At 42.2% G+C, this 16,298-nt stretch overlaps 1 protein-coding gene and 1 long non-coding RNA gene across 2 annotated transcripts in view; one reads left to right on the forward strand and one right to left on the reverse strand.

Moving 5' to 3' along the window:
* LOC308180298 overlaps positions 1–1,710 on the reverse strand; it is a 72,561-nt gene extending 70,851 nt beyond the window's left edge. The window contains exon 1 of the long non-coding RNA XR_013940873.1: positions 617–1,710. This is a non-coding gene — a long non-coding RNA (uncharacterized lncRNA). The remainder of the gene's footprint in view (positions 1–616) is intronic.
* A 134-nt stretch (positions 1,711–1,844) lies between these two features.
* The window catches only part of TNC (tenascin C), a 178,023-nt gene continuing 163,569 nt past the window's right edge, over positions 1,845–16,298 (forward strand). The window contains exons 1-2 of the mRNA XM_080561592.1: positions 1,845–1,906; positions 10,366–10,437. The gene's annotated coding sequence lies outside the window, so the exon portion shown is untranslated. The remainder of the gene's footprint in view (positions 1,907–10,365; positions 10,438–16,298) is intronic.

The following is a 16,298-nucleotide window of genomic DNA, read 5'->3' on the forward strand; positions in this document are numbered from 1 at the left end:
AGTTAGGGGAAAACCTTTGAAAACATCAAAATACTTGTGTTATGTTTTCACCCTGATTTGCTTTATAAATGATTTTCTTTTCCCTCTGTTCCAGTTTGGAAATAAGTATGTATATACTGACTCAAAAACAGTGCTTTAAGTCAATTTTTTTTTAATTCACAAGCTTCAATAACAAAAAGATTCAAGTCCAAGAGAATTGTTATAGAGAGATGCAAGCTGGATTTTCTTCAGCTGGTGGGAATAAAACAAAAGACTATTTACTTTCACCTTACTTTCCTTTTGAACTTTGAAAAGGAAATTAAATGATTTTTTTTTTCCTCCTTCTTTGAGTTGTGGTATCAATACAGTAAACCATTGCATCCTACCTTTCATACCTCTAATGACTCCAGTCAGATTTGTGCTCTCTTCTGGAAAGCACACACTTAAGACACTGTGACTTAAGAGCACAGAGATTCCTGTTCTTTAAAAAAAAACAAAAAAAAAAAAAACAAAAAAAAACCTGCCTGCCCAGGAGCAGACCTCACAGGCTTCCCTTCCATCCCCAGGCCCAGGAAGAAGGCACAGCCTTTTAACAGAGAGCTGGTCATTACAGGCAGCCCCCCCAAATGTCACTCACCTGCCAGAAAGGGAAGGCAACCTTGTGTTGGCATACATTGCAGTAGATGTGCTGAGGAAGAAGATGGAGGTCACTAAGCTGTTTGTCTGAAGCAGGAGTTCCACATTTGGTCTGTAAATATTATTGGAGTAGGACTGTGAATATTTGGGGATTTCTTAGAAGTGCTGCAGCTTTCTGTGTTCCTGTCAGGGATTGCCGAGGGCCAGGGGCCTGCCCAGGCCAGGAGCAGGGATGGGATCAGCCCCAGGAGGGGAGCCAGGGCCAGGCCCAGCCCAGGTTGTGCCTCAGTGACAGGGCTGGGCCCAGCAGCCCTGCCCCAGGTGACAGACCAGCACCCTACAGCAGCACTGGGGCAGGGACTGCGGGCCTCAGGCTAGAAAGGGACCTGGGAGGCTCATGGCAGCTGATCAGGGCTGCAAGGGCCTAGTGGTGCCCCGAGCCCCTCACAGGCACGGCCCCAACAAGGCCTGCAGAGCAATTGAATGGCTGGGGAGTGTCAGTAGCTACCGGGGGGCTGGGAGCAGCCTGCTTGATTGGCAATAATTGCAGCACATTAAACCCGTACACTTTCCCCTTCCTCCCTTTTGTTTTTCTTTCATAACATTCTTGTTTCTGAAACACAGCACTCCTGTAGGTGCCAGAAACAAGCACTGACTGGGAATCTAAAAATTAACTGCATTATGTTTGAACGTCTGTTACTCCATTTATGTGTAAGCTGTGGGATAGGCAGGTTTTCAGCGTACAAAATTGTAGCAGCCTTTCCCTTTCCTAATCAGCATAGGAGCTGAAAAATATTGCTTTGCTCTCTCACTTTTTGTTAGTGACGCTGTTGTACTGCATTTGTTCTCTAAGTTTTAATTTGCTTATAGTCCTGCTTGCTGTTTGTTGTGCCTTTTTTTTTTTTCCTATAAAACAGTTTCATATGTATACAACACCCAGTGCAGGACAGTTTTCTCTCAAAAAGCCTTGCAACCATCAGACCTTTGATTAAGATATCAGAGAATATAGCAAGTTCATGTGTGAAGATCTATGGCCCTGACTGTTCCTAGGTACTTAGCCTTCTCTAGTGGACAAACTCTACAAGTGAGGAAGAGGTTAACAAGCTTGTTAAAAGGCTAATTATCCTCAGTCAATTATACCTGAAGCAAGTGGCAGTGTTGTCTCCTTTTGAATTGCCAGTAGAAGACAAGGCTTAGCTTAAAAGGGAATAGTAGGAAAGCTGACTGCTGTTTTGTGGTAAGAGTTACTGCCTGACTCCAAGAAAAATTGTTATGCCATCCCTGTAATAAGGTACGCCAAAGTGAAAGCTGTGGGCTTGGCTAGCTGTAATTAACTGTGGCTTATTTTAAGAGGCGTGGAATGGCCTTCAGACTAGAAAGTGCTGTAGGCTTGTGAGGATGGACTAGAAGAACTCCTTCAGCCGCTGTACTATAATGAAGCTGACTTTTTCTGCCTTTCTCAGAGGAGGAAAAGGCTTTAAAAAAAAAAAGGCAAGAGAAGAGAGGGGTATAACAATACTAACTCTGGTGTAGTGTGGTTGGAGGGAGGTGGTTGTGGACAGTTTCACGTCTAAAGATTAAAGTTCAAAAAATAAAGTGAGGTGGCAAATAGAGGTGTGTTAGATCACTTTACTTACATGTATATGAAACAGTGGTGTTAAATTTAAACTAAATTGTCTTGAGTGTCTGTCTCTAGGGTGTACAGAAACCAGAGGAACATAAATACTGCCTGGCCTGTAGTGACCATATCAAGGACCTGAGTGCACGAGGAGGCGTTAATGGCTTGTATCAGCTTCACCTCTGACCTCCATGCCCACATCCCTTCCCAGGGCCCCAGAAACCCTTTTTAAGTTCAGCCCTGGACTTCTCATCTCCCAGACCTATGTTTTAGATGTATGTTTCTAGCCCTACTTCTTGGCTAGGCCTTGGATTTATGCTGGAGGTAACTGCTCTCTTGGCAAGGCTCCTTGTATGTGTGCCTGTTGTTTGTCTCTAGTCCTGTTTTTGGCAACGTTGCTTGGATGGACTTAGCACCTGTGCTGTAGCCTTCCTTCAGACCTTTCTCTTGCCCTGTTTTCTTTTTTTGCTGATTCTGCTTTGGGCAGTAGCTGACCCTATTGTTTCCTAACAAAGTAGTGGAGATGTGTTCTTTCTAAATGTCTTCAGGGGCTTGACTAAGGCAATCTCTTCAGTCTTTTAATATTTTGAAGTCGTGTCGCCTTTATAGTGTCCTTCATAGCAATGTGCACTTAATGTTGTGGCTATTCCTTGTACAAAATAGCTCTAAGACACTTTGTTTTTTTTCTTTTGTGGAGACTAGAGGAAGCTGTTCTTATATGTTGCTCATCTCTGCCTGGATTCCTCTTTTTCATTCCTTCTGCATTACATGAGACAGCAGGTAGGAATATGCAGCCAGATAATAGTAACTTATTACTGATCTGTTGCAGTTGCTGGAAAGTCTTTCCAGCTAGCACTATAAATTGAGTGTTTCTGTCTTTTCCTTGCTTTTAGTGGGCTGAGAATAGTACTGAAGGGAGGCAATACCATATCTAAGTTTCTTAGTAGTGTGTAGTGAAGATAACGTATGTAGAAGTATTTTTCTTTTACTACATAAGATTTGATCATGGCTATGTGACAATTAATGGTGTAAGTTGTTGCATTCTTTCTTCCCCAAAGGGAGTCTCCATATCTTCTCTGTCTAAGCTCACAGTGCAGAATTGGGTTTTCAATTGAGAATTGATTACGGTTGTGATTCTTATTCTAAGTCTGGGAATATACAGAAGAAATTATGCTTCTCCTTATTCTTGCTTTCTGCACCTGCAGCTTCTCTGAGGTAAAATAGGTTGGGAGATTCAATTACCTGTTAACCTTTCTAGAATTATGAACCTGATGAAATCTTATTATGATACTTTCCCAGGTAATCCAGAGTATTGTTTATAAACAAACAGGGATGGAGGCCTAGGAGTCTCCTAGGCTTGAGAAAAAGGGATCCTGTACTAAATTCAGTAATTTTGGGGTTAGTCATAATGCAGTAGTATTGTAGGGCGGAGGGATGTATGTGTTACATCACAGCAAGGTGTATTTTGAGGAATTAATTTATCATTCTTCCACTCAAAGAAATGCTCCCTTTCTACAAAGAAAGAAGGGAATTACAAATGGATGCTAGATTTCACTAGGAGAAAAATTCATGTTTCTGATATAGTAAAAGCTTAGACCTTTCAGTACTGACTGCTTGACTCTCTGTCAAAAGCATGTGAAGAAGCATCTGGAGTCAGAATCTGGTACCAAGCCTGTATGTGCTGTACAAGATGCGTGGAGGTATTTATGCCTTTCTCCCATCGTGTATAGGTGTAGAGTGTAAATCCAGCTGTCCTGTACATAGTCAATAACTTTGCTGCAACTGATTGTGCTGAATCCTGTTTTACCAGGTTGGTGGATCTACTGGTGTTGGCATGTGTGAAATGAAGTACAATGTGTTGTGCAGTAGTGCATGAGAATGTGACTCAGTGAGTATTTGTCCTCTAAAGCCATAGCAGTACTAATTGCTATATGCTAATATTGCTAACCAGAGCAATACTAATAATGAATTATTTTAAAGAACATCCTTCCACAGCCTGTTTGGCCATACTTATGCTGACCTTAAGCCTTAAATACAGTGGATTAATCAGTCCTGCAGGTAAAGAGACCACTTTTCCTTATGGATGAATTTATTTTAACAACCTCTGAATTTACAGTTGGTTTCAAAGTATAATAGTCTGTTAGCTTTCAGCCATACCATTTGTTTTTGATATGAGCAACTCTAGCTTTATGTTAAAGCTTAATTAAGCACCTCACCTTCTTTTGGGCATTCTGAAGAGTTCACAGGGATAGCAGACTGTATACTCTCTCGTTAGTACATGATTGAATGTGTTCAGGTTATCACACTTGTGCATGTTCTGAGGGAATTATCAGCTGAAGTCACCCTTCAAATAACAACTTTTCAAGAAAGTGTTGTGCTGTTGGAAATGCTATAGCAGTAACAGTGAATGCTTGCAAATCTGAAATTTTTTTTTCAGTTCCCTGATGGATGGAATGAATTCTTTGTCAGACGTCACTTAAATGTGTGAATGTACTAAAATAAGCTATAAATGGAACACTAATAGAAGGTTGTACAATAGCCTTCTGCAAAATGCATAATTAATTACTTGTAATGGAGATGTGTTGTCTAATCAGGAGGGGAAAACTGAGCTTTGAGCCTTAGAAGCAGAAGCTTCCAATCTAATTATTCTGTTTGTATTTAGAAATGGAAGGGGAGTCTAGCACTTATAACCAGTCACACTTTGAATGTGAAAACATGAGAGTGTGGCTGTTTTTTGCAAATGCAAATTGCCTCTGGAAGGACTGACTTTTGTTAATGAAAACACAGCTCTAAAGCCCACAAAGGCAGAACATTCCCTCCCTAGGCTGTTTTGTGGTTATTTAACAACTTGCTTTTGTTCATTGAATGTGAGATAACCCAACAACAAAGCCGAACATTTAATGTCTAGAAGTCACTCTAGTGCTTGTAGAACTCGAATTGAATCATAGAATCATAGAATATCCTGAGTTGGAAGGGACCCATAAGGATCATCAAGTCCAACTTCTTGTCAGCATCCTCTGGAAGCTGGTAGCATAGGCCCTTAAGTGTTGCAAGCAAAACTCTTTGAAGAGTCTGCAGAGCAAGCATCTGAGAGCCCTGTGTATCTTTCCACCCCTTCCTAGGGAATTCTTGCTGTCCTGAGCCCTGGACTGCATGGGTCCAGTGGTGATGTGTACCATAGTGTGTAGTCACACTGAAATTTACAGAAGGAAAATCAAATGCTGTGTATTGCCTGCCAAAAAAAAAAAGTTCACTTTTCTAGTGTGTTTATCTGACGAAAGTAGGGAGGGTTGTCTGCTTTGCTGTAGATGCAGTGGGGAAACGTTCTGAGGATGTGCTTTCCCCAAAGCACAAGTATCTCCTTTCTGGTCCTTCTACTAGACCTAAACCAGCAGTGCCACAGCAGTTGCCAGTCAGTTTTTCACATTCATGTTGTGATGAGTCTTCAGCTCTGAATGATGTTTGTTTTCATTTGAGAGTGATGTTTGCTGGTGTGAGGATTACTACTGTGAGTGCTAAGCGCTGAAAACAGTAATAGAAATTTCAGGGGAGGGTGAGATCCTCATACTACTTCTGTAACACTAAAAGGAAAGATAAAGGACATGTAAAATATTCTGTCTGGTAGCATACTACGTAAGTGTTAAATGACAGTGTGTGTGCAAGGTGACAGACTGCAGCATCTGTGCTGTAAATGCACTGAAATTAAATGTTCTCTTCCATTATTACAGTAACTCAGACTGCAAAGAGTAAAATGACTCTTCCTGGCTGTGTAGGGTTCTGTAAACAGACATCACCAAAACTTCAATTGTTCGATTACCTTGGGCATTGAACACTAATACAGCACAGGCAAGTAGCAAGACGTCTCAATATGGACTGGCTTGGGATATTCATTTTATATCTTATGCTGTACCTTGCACACAAGCAAAACAGCAGCTGAAGTCTGAGACTAGGTTTGCTTATGTTTCTAAGAAGAAATTGGTGTTAGTGATCTGGCTTGGTTTAGACGGCAAAATGGGGGAATGCTTCTTGGTAGCACACTGGTTGTGGCCTTGAGTCCCAAACTCTGTGTGCTGACTTGCAGCTGAGAATGTGGCTTCAGGCTCTTGTTGCATCCAGCCGTTATACTTCCATAGCTATGGCAGTGTCTGCTTCCTCACCGGGTCTTTTATACGCTAGGTCTGGAGTGAGAGTTCCCCAAGCTGAGCAGAGAAGAGGCTGTTGTGACTCAAGATCACGTGGGAGGAGATGGAGTTAGGCAATGACATGAAATGCATCCTGGATTCCTGCTTGAGAATAATATATGTGAAATCTTGTTGGGGAGGGGGTGGCAGCAGTAGCAAAGGTATTTGAACCTGGCAGCAGTGACAGAAATTACAATTTTGATGCATTCATGTTAAATGAGGTTATTAAACAGAGTATGATGTACAGCAGTGCCACAGATATAAGAAGTTAGACCGGCTATAATACAATTTTGTATGAAAAGGGTACACAGAGCTCGATTGTGTGCCCTGGAAAATCCTGACTTTTATTACAAACTGGTGGGTGTGTGATGTTTTATAAATCTTTCTAGGAGGAGCACAGTATGTTCTTTTGGGACCTGTATCGCTAACACAAGGAGTTGGAGACCTGTTATTTTGAATTATATTCTTTGGTTTCTTTCGTTATGTTGGTGGCAATTTTGGCAAAACAAAGTCTGTATGCAACTGAATTTTCTTAAATATAAACATGAGAAGGTGGAAACAATTGTTTTTCAGGCTGTGGTTTCTTATCCTCATCCAAGTACAGAGGAAGGCTCTAGGATGCTCAGTGCTGCTGGCTGGAGCGCTGCAGGGTTCAGCCACAGGCTGGATTCCCTGCCTGTGGAAGACGTTGAGGACAGATCTGCCATCATCTCTCCCTGTTGAGAGGTTCCTGCTGCTACAGAGTTAAGGCTACATGTATGCTGCTAGTCGTTCCAGCTGGGAGGGTTTGCATGTGCACAAAAGGCAACGAAAAGCCTAAACCAGTTCTACATTCTCTATTTTGGAGGCTTATTTACTTAACAGCAGTTGGAAGACTGATGTTAGCAGCAAATCCACTCAGCTCTTTAGCGGTGTATTAATAACAAGGTGCTCCTAGCTGAAACTGAAAGCTGGAGTGCCAGGAGGCAGTAGGGTGATTATTCCTCAGTCACTGGGCTTGTGAGACTTCTGTAAGATGCTCGTCTGTGTGAGATGGGCTTTCCTAATGTGCCTGCTCAGACAAACGGGAGGAACTTCTCAATTCATAAGTTCAGAGAAATTTCTTAAGGTTTATTCCAGAAGAAGAGTAATGTCTTCTCATTGTTTGTCCCAACTCTAGCCTGACACCTTGTCTTAAATTTTTTCCTCCTCTGCTTTGTCTCCTTTCCCCATGGCACGTCTATATCCACCCACGACCATGTGCACAAATGACTGTGTGCAGCTGTGAATTTACCTTCTGGCTGTGATTCACTGGGCTGCCACGCAGCTTGCGCAAGACATGCTGTTTAGCTGGGGCAGCTTGTCGGCAGTCATCGGAAATTCACCTTCGTTGGACCCGATGATCTCGTGTGGTCCCTTACAACCCCTACAATTTTGTGATTTGTGTCTCAAAGAGCCATCACCCCACCCAAGATGGCCTGGTGGAAATCCGAAGGATAAATGGAGTAGTTGATATAATTATTTGCAGGTTGCTTATGTTTTCCAGCTGTATAGTTAGTGAGGGTTTTGTGCAAAACTATGCTTTAGCTCAGGCAATAGGGCCACCATGTTGACCCAGAATCAATACAAGTTCCCCTCAGACCCTGCTGATCCTGAAATTTCTATAGCTAATTGCAGTAATTACAGTTAAGTTTTAGGTAGCTTAGGTCTGCATCTTTCATATTCATCCTTAAGTCCAAATAAATTCCATTTTCTAGTCAAAACACACAGAAAATACAGTCATTCCAGTGCACTAATAATATGTGCTTGGAAGCTTTGTTGTGATTATCTGGAATTTTTTCCAGTGCTGCAATCAACGTATTTTTCCCACTTGAAGAAACATTAAACATTCGGTAGCTACTCAAAATGCATGTGGCTGGTTTTGTTTTGTTCTTGTCTTTTGCTAATAGGGTTCTGGCCATCAAATCTAGATATATAAGTCTGGTCTTCCAGAACTTTGGCTGGCCTTGAAACTGGAGCTCTTGGCCAATTATTAGTAGAAAGAAATGGAAAGTCAAGAAAACAAAGCACACTTTATTTCAGTATATGTCAAGTTCAAGGGAGCAAGTTTAGAGTTTTCTTTGGCAATTGGCTGCAGGAGGTGGTAGACGGAGTCCTTTTTCTTATCGGCAGTGCAAGATACAGTGGGAAGCAAGGCGCACCTTCTGCCTCCTGCGGTCTTCATGTGCATGGCATTGCCGTATTGGAAGGCTTTAATGGACTGCATGAGAGGTTCCTGATTAGGAGAAAAAAGTAATTATTTTTGTCATTTCTCCGGCTAATACAAAGGAAAGCAACCTGTATAAACGTAAAAAAAAAAATCCAGACTCTCCCCTTTCTGAAGATGTCCTCTGGAGGGGCACTGTTGCCATACAGCACTAACAGCTTGACCTGAAGAAGGGAGGTCCCCTCCTGGTGTCAGTGGCCCAGTCACCGCTACGCTGATGGCCCTGGCCATGGTCTGTCTGAGCACAGAGCCTTGTGCACAGCAAGGCTGGTTAATCCAACTTCCATGCTGCCTGCTTCCTTCTTCGTGGCCTTGCCCCCCCATTTCTAGTGGGTGCAGCATTGGCTGCTTCCAGTAGTGCTTCCCACCCATGCCTGCTGGTACTGGGTGGGCAACTGGTGCAGGGCATGCCTGGCTGGCTGCTCGCATGGGGCCGTGCCAAGGCTTGCTGCGATGGACAAATAAGGCTTGCCTGTGGTGTGCTGGGGTTTGGGAGCTGGCCATAACAAAGGCCATGGGATTGGTGGTGTCCTGGCCTTGTAACTGAAGAAGGCAAGAAGGATGTTTGGAATTGTGAATGTGCTGAAGTGCAGGGAGGTTGAATAGTCTGCTCTAAGCTTTCTGCCTGGCTGTTAGATCTACGGGGTCACTATATAGTCTCCTCCTTATGCTGTTGTGCACAACTTCAGAGGCAAAGAATGGTTAGGATCAAGGCTTCGGTCAGCTTAGTGAAAACTGATTTTGCTTTAAGTTTCCCATTTTTGATGGGAAAGCAGCCATTCTTCATGTGCTGTGAGGATTCATGTGTTACTTTGCACCCCTTGAGCAATAGCTGATAGAAATCTTGTCATAATTTGGTCTGGCCTATAAGGCACAGTTCTCATTTGCTTAACTTTTGTCTCCCTAAACTCTGTCTTAAATGCTCAATATCTGTTGTTAGGCCAGAAGCAGGTAAGTTCAGAAGTCAATAACATCTGTGTGAACATGTAGAAAACTAGAGTGTGTTGTTGCCATGCAAGGTTAAAACTATGTAAATGAATTGACTGCCTTGTAGGAGGCTTTTGCTGAAGTGAGAGTTGTTTTGTTTCACACAGCTGCTGTAGAGTACCCTACTGTCAGGTCAGCTCTTGCTGGAGCATTGACAAGCTTTGTGTTGTCCTCCCTCCGTGCTAAGAAAGGTTACCTGGATCTCAGCTGAAGCTGAGAGTATCTGGTGAGTTTGTGTAACGGGTAAATACAGATTTAGAAAAATGAGTGTTAGAATATGCCACCCGGTGAAGGAGAGGGCCGCTCTCCATCATTGACCTGTGGTCTTGGCAAGCATAACTTGTGAATTCAGATTTCACTGTGAAAAGGCTGATGCTGCTTCTGTCTCATATTTCTGACTTTTATAGAAATTTAGTCATTTCAGTGCAGTGTTCATATCACCTTATGCTTTATAACTGTGATACACACCTAGATATACGCAGAATGTTTCTGCAACATCACAGCCATCTGGGCATCCCCTTGCCTCGGTTCTTAAGCCAACAGCATTCATATGTGCAGTTTTGGCTTTGGGGAAGAAGATTCTAGTGCAGGAATAAAGTACACTATCACATGCTGAGTCTCCAGTTTTTCCTGGCATGGATGAGGTAATTTCCATCTGGTATGATGCTTGCACTGGTCTGTAATTGTGCTTACAGCTGCTTCTACCCCTTGCCTTTCAGATGTGGTGGTGGAGTGAAGAGCAAGGACATCTGCTGCTCAGAGTACTCCTCGCTGGACTCCCTCCGCACCTGGCAAGTAATCAAGGGTTGTTGAACGGGAGGGTCTGAACTATAAACTCTGGATCAGTGAGTGCTGAAAGGCTTTTGTGGTGTGTTTTTGTTTGTTTGTTTTTCCACATATCTAGCCTGGCAGGATTTTCAGATGGACAGTAGTCACAGAAGATGTTAGTTCCTGAATATGGCAAGGGTCTTACTTCTGAAAGGCATCTTCCTCTGGTTATCTCTGCTTACCTGGTGCTTTCTTTCCTTTCTGAGATGGAGCAACTGTCCTTTAGTGAAGTATGCCCTAGGCTCTTATTTTTTAGCAGTAGATAGAGCCCCCAAGGCTCTCCAGGCTTCCCGTAATAAACATTTCCAAGTTTGTAAAACAAAATTCACAATGAACTGGATTGAATTGGATTGAATCTGTTGTAGACTTCAAGCTTGTGGAAGGCAATGCTGAGGCTTTGAGAGCTGTTTGCTAGGCCTCTCTGAGTGAAAGATCATAGCTCAGCTGTAACATTTCAGCCTAATGGTAAGCAAAAATGAGGATGAAGGGGAAAAAACAGAGAAGGGATGTCCTTTGTGGATCTGGAGTCAAAAGCTGAAGCAACAAATGTTGGATGTGACCCTGAAGACACCTTAGAATCTGATGGAGTCTGGGTTGCAAGTTGTCATGATTGTTATAGCAGTCCAATTAGGATCTCAAGTTATTTTGGCAGTGTGCCCAAAACTGAGGTTCTTTTTATTGATGTCCTAGTGGAAAAAAAATGACAGAAGTACTGTGGAACTAGCTTCTTGCTGCATGATGGAGACTTGTAACTATTGGAATGGGCTATGGCATTGTCAATTCACTGGTATGTTCAGTGCTTTTTTCATTTGTTTAGATTTTTTTTATGCACTATAATATTAATCTGTAGAACTAGGGTTGAAAAACCTCTTGGGAGGGCGCATTTTCTCATGCAGCCTGGCTTTCCGTTTTGTTACATCAGCTGTAGCACCACGGAGAAATGGGCTTTTGGTGGCTCCACACATCTCATCCCAGCCTGACAGAAATACATGGAGGGAATGTATCTGCACTTCAGTAACAAGGGAACTGGCTTGAGGTTTTTAGGTGAAAGCTCAAGTAAGGTATTTCATACAAATTAATGTAGTCAGCCATAATAACAACAAATTTATGATCCTACAGCTAGTGGAATAATGGCCAATGCTTTATATTTGTTGTTCCTGACCAAAGGAAAGCACAGCTCTGTTCTAGGACACCAGACTCCATGTTTTCTTACTGTTTTTTTCACACCTATGTTTCCTTAGGAGGTAATGCAAACATGACTTGATCAATGCTTAATTTATTGCCCTAGAAATAGCACAGGGGATCTGGCACTGAATCAAATGTGTGTGGAGAGACAGTGTTTTTATGCTTAACATGAGTGGAAATGATACTTTTAATATATGTATGAAAGAACAGGGACAGGAGGGCTGGAGTTTCCATTAACCACGTTGACGATATTTTTAAGAAGCTGTCTGGAAGATCCATTAGCTGCTGTACAGCTTTCAGGAATTCTTAGGACTGTTAAAACACCCCAGTGCTGTGACCCCAGGGCACACAGCATAAGGAAGTGGAGTTCCTTTGCTGTAGCAAATAATTCATTCCCGTCTTCCTGCTGAGGGGGAAGAGGGAATAGCTGTAGTGAAAGATTGTCAAGAAATCTGTGTTCCTCACCCTGCTGAATTTAATCAAGGATGTTGGTGGCAGTGTGGAAATAAGGTTGGATGAGAGCTGATAATATTCTTAGGATGTGACTGAAGTCCTTCAGCTTCCAAAGGACGCAGCCACTGGTGACTAAGTCAAATGTGAGTAGGACACCTGTAACTATAATTGTCTAGGTGAACTGATTAAAAAGTTCCCATGTAGCTCAAGCTTCTGAAGAATCTTTCCTGAATTCTTTATGGCCAAGTTTTTTTAGGAATGAGACCGCCTGTCACTACAGAAAGGTTTCAGCAGTAGCACCTGAATCTGAGCACAACTGGCATATTTCAGGTTATGCCAGGCTGGGAGTAGGGATCTTAATTGCATCCCTCCTGTCAAAATCTGGAGCTGCTCACTAGGAAGTGATGCAATGCAAATGTCTGATGGTTAAAGGGAGCCAAGCCAGTAAATCAATTTGGGATCTGGCCCTCAGATACTCTAAGTGAATAGTTGCATCAAAGGAATACACTTTCATGGAAGCTAGTCGTAGGAACACTTAGTGATGCAAACTATGACACTAAAAACAGGCATGTGTCCAAGATGAAGCTCTGAATTTGAGCTGTCTGCAGTTTTAAGTATTAATGAAGAGTTTGATTCTGATCCGAGGCATACTTCTGCAGCCAGTCGCTCTACCTCCAATTTTGATCAAGACTTAGTTGCTAATTACTTTGTATTTATGAAGCCTTTTGTGTAGAAGTTCTGATGTTACCAGTTCTCAGCCAATTGTATGAAGAATGAAGAGCCTGATTCCAGGTCTCAAGTAGGAGTCTTCTGTGTGTGGTAGGTACTCAACAGGTCCAGCTGGGTTGGAAGAGAACACAAACCAGGAGGAGTGAGGATGCAGTCCAGTGGTCAGGTAGCAATCCATAGCTTGCCTGCTAGGATTAAGGTTCTTGTCTGTGTTCCTCAGCTTTCCAATTGGTAACTTCCACGTGTATTTACTTGGTGAAACAACTGGAAAAGACTTTCAGATTCCCAAATTCCATTGCATTTCTTGATTGACTAAATGGGGAGCTATTAGCAGCAGAGACACAGGAGTGTTTTGGTGGGATCTGTAAATGAATGCTTAAGATGGGGTGCGGTTTTAATTGCAAGTCCTGCTATTCTGGGAAATGCTTGGCAGCATATGTTTGAAGTACATATTTGTGCTGAAAACAAGGAAAAGGGGAGTGAACTGATGCAAGCTGAAGCTAAAAAAGTTGCTTGTTTTTTTCCCCTCTTTGACTTGAAAACACAATATAGTTCTAGAGTAAACTGCCTTTGCTGAAGTCTGTGGCAAAAATAAGCCAAGAGTTTACTGGAAAATTTCGATGCCAAGGGAAACAATGGTACGATCGGCTCTCCTGAACTAGTGACGAGCAGACTGTCTAGGCTGTTGATGTACAGACTGAAGAGACAGACTTGGCACTACAGGATTAGTTTATCACTTGTCAGTGTACATCACTACTGGTGTGACCCAAATGTCCCATGCTAATTCACACTTTCTTGATGTATCCTGAATGAAAATTCAATGTCTGTATCTTCATTTTGAACTGCACTGGAAAACTGTCTAGTCAAAACTAACAGATACAGCTCAAAGGTCTGGCGATTACATACACTAAATTGTATGGCTGTTACAGCGAATATATAGCTGAAGTCCTTTCAGACAGTTTTTACTAAAATTTGGGTTTGAGAAACGCGTATGTGTCTTGCAATCAGGGAGAAGAGACGCACTGAAATGAACAAGGCTTCTCTTAAGTCTTTAGTGTATTTTCTTGGTGATATATTGATTCAAAAAAGGGGAAGGGGGAAAAAAGTCTCTTTTCTTTTGCATTTCCACTGGCTATAAGAAGGATTCTTGTTCTTAGAGTTATCCTGCTCTTCCCTGGGCTCTGTCATCTCTTTGGAATAGTGGCTACTGTGCAAAGAATCTGTTACCTTCCAGTTCTCTGTCCTTAGATCTCATGCCAGTTGTCTGACTTCCATGTCACCTTTATCTTTACTTAAATCTGGTTTATTTGACTTAGAGAAGGGTCCCTTATTTCTATAAAGGAGCCGTTCATAAAACTTTGAGGTCAAAACTTGGCATTCTTCCATATGGGCAAACTCAGGTGTGTTTTATGTCTGTTAACTGGTGTGGATGGTAGTGTCTGGGCAGAAAAGCAACAGGTAGCTGTCCTTAGAGCAAGTGGAACACCTCTAGGCTATGAAAGGCACAGCACAAAATCTGAGGAGCTACATCTTTCCTTCCAACTGAAGGCTGTGGAGGGCTGTAACAGCTGCCTCTTATCTCACAATCAAACATTTTGAAGCAATTGAGGCAAAGTATTTATGCTACTGGACAGTTTGTTTAGTTGATGATCCTTTTTCTGATTCATTTTTTTCCAAAGAACTGAAAATGAGTGACGTATGTGGCTTAGTATAAATAAGAAATACATGACGTCTCTTGTCAGTTAGAATTAGTAATGCTTCATACTGCTCTTGAGTGATTTAATGAAATCCTCATGTGTGTGCATCAACAGAAAGTAAACATCGATTGAAAGGAAAAACAAGAAGCTGCTTAATCTTGCTCCGTTTGGCTTTAGATAGAAAACAGCATCAAGAAAAGACTGATCTGGAGGGGTGGACTAGGGTGGGAGCATGCTCCACTGCTTTCTAAGAAGCTGTAGGAGTGAGGTGAAAAACAGAGCTACAGAAAAAATATTGTTTACAAACATGAATCCACTTGTAAACAGCCTGTGTCACAGAGCAGAAGTCACAATAATTCAGTGCTACTCTGAGATGGGGAGATTCAGTAGCGGTATTAGATATGGGAAGGAGACACTACTACAGCTGGACTACAATGCAACAAACAACATCAAATTTAGATATTCCTGGAGGCAAAACAAGTTGGAATTTGGTGGAGATACTGCATGGGTTTGCATCTTTTTTTTTTTTTTTGGGTGCTCATGGTCTTGTTGACTGTGGTGGAATTTTTTTAGTGAACTTCTCCTTTCTGTCTGGATGTTCTTTGTAATGCTTCATGCCCCTGCTTCTTCTGCTGATTTGGTATTTCACCAGGTCCTTCTCACCAGTCATCTCTTGCAAGCTCCTTCCATTGTAAAATGCTTCTGTTCTGAATTGGTACAGCTATTGAATTTAGGAAGCCTTCACCAAATCAATCCTGTTTGCTCACTCAGCAGTGAACCTAAAGAAGGTGTAGCTTCCAGGGGCTTGCAGTGGGGGCTGACTGAAGATCTGACATGTAAAGCAAGTAATTTCTACAAAACTAAGACATCGTGGCAGGAGGAAAAAAAAAAATGCTTTCCTAAGGCCAAACCGCAGGTAGTCTTAAAGCCTAATCCAAAAGAAAATCCCTAGGGCTCTGCTGATTCCTTATGTCCAGGTGCTTGTCTCATTCTGGAATAAGGTGCTTTGGTTCCAAACAGTCCTGGGCAACTTGGACCTTCATGGTCTGTTTGCACCTAGCTTGGGGTATGTAGAAGGTTGACAGCTGGATTTACTTTTGCCTGGCCAGCCCCCTCAGTTCATTTTTTATTTATTTTTTTAATTCCATGAGCCCTTAAATGGGGTGCTGACATAACAATCCCTGAATATCTTTGTAGGACATTGCATTCTAATGAACAGTGTACAACCTGGTGGTGTTTTCTCCCTAGCTGGATGGACCTTTGGCCTGAAGCAGTGTGGCATTTCTTCTTTGGCTAGTTGTTTTGACCAAAATGAACAAAGGCATTTAAGGCTTCTTGAAGGTTTTTGGCACATAGTAGTACCTTTGGAGTTTAAGAAGGGGAGCCAGACAGTGGGTAACTTCTCTGGAGAAAGCTTGAACTTTCTGAAGCTGCTCTAGTGATTACCTGATCTCAGGTAGTGCTTCTAGGCTCTTCTCTGATTTCAGTCATAGTTGTGCTATTCCCTGACGTTTTGAATGTCGTGGAAGATGCACCTAGGTCCCAGTTATTAGTAAAGAAATACAGTTCTTATGAAATAGAAATATTTCAGGAAAGGTTGGATCTTCATAGCAGAAGGCAGAAGGGGTAAAAAGCAATTTAAGAACAGATGGAAAATGAAGTGAAAGCAGGGAGGTTAAAATCAGCTCCCATTATTTTTTGTGACTGTTCCAAGAACCAGGGTAACTTAGAACAAATAATGGATTTTTGTTGAAGCTTTA

Source organism: Anser brachyrhynchus (assembly GCF_964034855.1).
Source record: "Anser brachyrhynchus genome assembly, chromosome: 19".
Lineage (NCBI taxonomy): Eukaryota > Metazoa > Chordata > Aves > Anseriformes > Anatidae > Anser > Anser brachyrhynchus.